At 40.0% G+C, this 4,861-nt stretch overlaps 1 pseudogene; it reads left to right on the plus strand.

Moving 5' to 3' along the window:
- LOC103743045 overlaps positions 1-4,575 on the plus strand; it is a 7,209-nt pseudogene extending 2,634 nt beyond the window's left edge.
- The last annotated feature ends 286 nt before the right edge of the window (positions 4,576-4,861 follow it).

Consider the following 4,861-nt stretch of genomic DNA (forward strand, 5'->3'; position numbering starts at 1 on the left):
CTAGTTCAATGGATTAAGAAATAAAATCCATCTTTTTGTTGTCTGCAAGAAACTCATCTCACTTTCAAGGACAGGCACTACCTTAAGGTGAAAGGATAGAAAAAAATATACCAAGCAAATGGTACTAAGGAAAAAACAGGCATTGTAATTCTAATATCTGATAAAATAGACTTTTAACTAAAACTAATGAGAAGAGATAAAGAGGGCCACTTCATTCTGATCAAAGGAACAATAAACCAAGAATATATGACAAGCATGAACATATATTCACCTAACTCTGGTGTACTCAACTTCATAAAAACAGTACTACAGGGCTTTAAGACCCAGATTAATCTCAACTCATTAGTAGTAGGGGACTTCAATACTTCATTGTCTCCATTAGATAGGTCAACAGGACAGAGAATTAACAGAGAGACATCTGAATTAAACAATACCATACATCAAATGGGCCTAACTGACATCTACCAAACATTCCACCCAAGCACCAAAGAATGTTCTTTCAATTCAGTGCCCCATGGAACTTTCTCCAAAATTGACCACATACTGGGCCACAAAACAAGCTTCAATAAATACAGAAAGATTGAAATAATTCCACGTCTTCTTTCAGACCACAATGCAGTAAAGCTTAAAATCAACAGCAGAAGAAACCCTAGTAACTACATGAACATATGGAGATTAAACAACACAGTCCTGGGACTGGAGAGATGGCTCAGTGGTTAAGAACACTGGATGTTCTTGCAGAAGTCCCAGGTTCAAATCCCAGGACCCACATGGCACCTAACAACTTTAACTCTGATTCCAGGGGATCTGAAAGCCTCTTCTGTCCTCCATGGGCATTGCACAACACGGGTGCACTTACCTACATGCAGGCAATACACAGATACACACAAAATAAAAATAATAAAATATTTTTAAAAGATACAGAAACAACGCATTCTTGAATGATGAATGGGTCCAAGGAGAAATTAAGAAAGAAATAAAAGTATTCCTGGAACTAAATGAAAAGGACAATACAACACAACAAAACTGCTGGGACATGTTGAAAGCAGTTCTTAGAGGGAAATTTATAGCTCTAAGTGCCTACATTAAAAAATCAGAAAGAACACAAATGACTTAACATTGTAACTCAAGACATTTGAAAAGCATCAACAAATGAAACCCAAAACCAGCAGACAAGAAGAAATAACAGAAATCAAAGGAGAAATAAATGAAATAGAAACAAAACAATACAAAGACTCAGTGAACCCAAGAGCTGGTTCTTTGAAAAGATAAACAAGACTGATGGACCCTTAGCCCAGTTAACCAAAAGAAAGAACAAGCACCTCCAAATCAACAAAATCAGAGATGAAAGGGGAAACATCACAACAGACACCAAAAAGATCCAAAACATTATAAGGGATACTTTAAAAACCTATATGCTACTAAATTTAAAAAGCTGAAAGAAATGGATGGGTATCTAAAAGCATGGGAACCACCAAAACTAAACCAAGAAGAGATCAAGAGCTTAAACAGACTCATAACACATAAGGAAACTGAAACAGTAATACAAAATCTCCCAATGAAAAAAAAGCCCAGGACCAGATGGATTTACAGCAGCATTCTACCAGACATTTAAATACTATCTATATCCTATGCTACTAAATTTATTCAAAAAGATAGAAATGGAGGGAGAACTTCCAAATTCCTTCTATGAAACCAGCATCACTCTAATACCAAAGCCAGGTAAAGATACAACCAAAAAGAAATCTATAGACCCATATCCTTAATGAACATAGATGCAAAAATTCTCAACAAGATACTTGCAAACCGCATACAGACACACATCAAAAAGATCATCCACCATGATCAAGTCGGCTTTATTCTAGAGATGCAGGGATGGTTCAATACACATGTCAATAAATGTCATAAATCATATAAATGGATTCAAAGACAAGAATCACATGGTCATGTCAATAGATGCAGAGAAGGCCTTTGACAAAATTCAACATGCATTTATGTTCAAAGCCCTAGAGGGAACTGGACTGGAGGGAACATACCTCAACATAATTAAAGCCATATACAACAAACCCACAGCCAACATCATTCTAAATGGAGAAAAACTGAAAGCATTCCCATTGAAATCAGGAACCAGACAAGGCTGCCACTATCTTCACTCCTCTTTAACATAGTGCTTGAAACTCTTGCAAGAGCAATAAGACAAGAGAAAGAAATTTAAAGAGTAATAATTGGAAAAGAAGAGATCGAAATATCCCTTTTTGCAGATATTATGATACTATACCTAAGCTATCCCAAAAATTCTACCAGAAAACTCCTAGAAATGATTAACACTTTCAGGTTACAAAATTAGTCTACAAAAGTCTGTAGCCTTTCTATATACCAATAACAAGCAATCAGAGAAAGAGTATGTGGAAACACTCCCTTTCATAATAGTTGCAAAAAATAAAATATTTTGGAATAAACCTGACCAAAGACATTAAGGATCTCTACAATAAAAAATTTAAACCTTTAAAGAAAGAGATTGAGGAAGACATCAGAAGATGGAAGGACCTCCCATGCTCATGGATTGGAAGAATTACTATTTGAAAATGACCACCCTACCAAAAGCCATTCATAGATTCAACGTAATGTCAATCAAAATCCCCATGACAGTCTTCACAGAATTGGAAAAAACCATCCTAAGATTCATATGGAAGCACAAAAGTCCTCCGATAGGCAAAACAACCCTGAGCACTAAGAGCAATGCCGAGGGGATTACCATACCAGATTTTAAACTATATTACAGAGCTATAGTCATAAAAACAACATGGTACTGGCACACAAATAAACCCATAGATCAATGGAACAAAATTCAAGACCCAGATATGAGTACATGCAATTTCAGCCACCTGATATTTGACAAAGGGTCCAAGAACATTCACTGGAGGAAAGACAGCATGTTCAGCAAATGGTCTTTGCAAAACTGGATCTCCACCTGTAGAAGAATGAAACTAAACCCCTGCCTTTCACTTTGCTCAAAACTCAACTCCAAATGGATCAAAGACCTCAATGTGAAGCCCGATACTCTGAAACTGTTAGAAGAAAACATTGGCAATTACCTACAAGATAGAAGTATAGGAAAAGATTTTCTAAACTGGTCATCAATTACTCAAGAAACAAGGTCAAGAAGCAACCAAAGAAGTGATGAGAAAACCCACAGAATGGGAGAAAATCTTCACCACCAACACATCTGACAGAGGCTTAACATCCAGAATATATAACAAACTCAAAAAACAAAAAATCAAGAAAGGAATTAACCCAATTAGAAGATGGGCTAAGGAACTGAACAGTGTTCTCGAAGAAATAAAGATGGCTAAGAAGCATCTTAAAAGGTGCTCAACATCATTAGTAGTTAAGGAAATACATATTAAAACCACCTTAGAGTTCGATTGGTAGCGGAGCGGAGAGCAGACCCCAGAGAGCCCTGGGCAGCCCCACCAGCGGCTGCCAGCCTAGTTACCATCACACCTTGGGAGGAGCAGCATCTGTGGCAGCTGGCCCCAGTCACCATCACAGCAACCTTGAGCAGCCAGGCCGAAACCCAGCAGCCGCCCGCCCCCGCCCTCAGCACCGGGGACACCAAGCAGGGCACTAAGGGCAGCAGAGGCGGCAGCAGCGGCCAGCGGGCCTCACATCTGCAGCACCTACAGGCAGGGACAAAAAATTCATCATAACGAAGGTTTGGGGAACAGTCAAATGGTTCAGTGTAAGGAATGGATATGGTTCCATCAACCGGAATGACACCAAGGAAGATGTATTTGTATACCAGACTGCCATAAAGAAGAATAACGCCAGGAAGTACCTTCGCAGTGTAGGAGATGGAGAGACTGCAGAGTTTGATGTTGTTGAAGGAGAAAAGGGTGCGGAGGCAGCACATGTTACAGGCCCTGGTGGAGTTCCAGTTCAAGGCAGTAAATACGCAGCAGACCATAACCATTATAGACACTATCCACGTGTAGGGGTCCTCCACAGTGGGGAAAAGAATGAGGGATCCGAGTGCTCCTGAAGGCCAAGCCCAACAACGACGGCTCTACCACAGGCGGAGGTTCCCACCTTACTACATGCGGAGACCCTATGGGCCTCGACCACAGGATTCCAACCCTCCTGTGCAGGGAGAAGTGATGGCGGGTGCTGACAACCAGGGTGCAGGAGAGCAAGGGAGACCAGTGAGACAGAATATGTATCGGGGTCACAGGCCGAGATTCCCTAGGGGCCCTCCTCGCTAAAGACAGACTAGAGAGGACGGCAATGAAGAGGACAAGGAAAATCAAGGAGGTGAGACCCAGCAGCCACCTCAATGTCAGTATGGTCGCAACTTCAACTACCTATGCAGACGCCCAGAGGACCCTAAACCACAAAATGGCAGAGACAAAAGCAGCGGATCCACCCGCTGAGAATTCCTCGCTCCCGAGGCTGAGTAGGGCGAGACTGAGTAAACGCCTGCTTACCATCTTTACCATCACCTGGTTTAGTCATCCAACAAGAACAAATGAATATGAAACTCCAGTAATAAGAAATGAGCAAACCATTGGAGCCTGAAGACTTAAACGCTTGCTTTTTGCCCGTTGACCAAATATACCAGAACTATCTGCACTGTTTATGCAGCATGGGGTTTTTATTATTTTTACGTAAAAATGTCTCTTTTTGGTAATGACAAACGTTTTTTAAAAAAAAAATGCCTTGTTTTTCTCAATATACCTTTAAAGGTTTTTAAATTGTTTCATATCTGGTCTAGTTGAGATTTTTAAGAACTTAATTTTTAATTTGTAATAAAAGTTTACAACTTGATTTTTTTCAAAAAAGTCAACAAACTGCAAGCACCTGT

The sequence above is a fragment of the Nannospalax galili genome, unplaced genomic scaffold, assembly GCF_000622305.1.
Source record: "Nannospalax galili isolate Female #2095 unplaced genomic scaffold, S.galili_v1.0 scaffold278, whole genome shotgun sequence".
Classification (NCBI taxonomy): Eukaryota; Metazoa; Chordata; class Mammalia; order Rodentia; family Spalacidae; genus Nannospalax; species Nannospalax galili.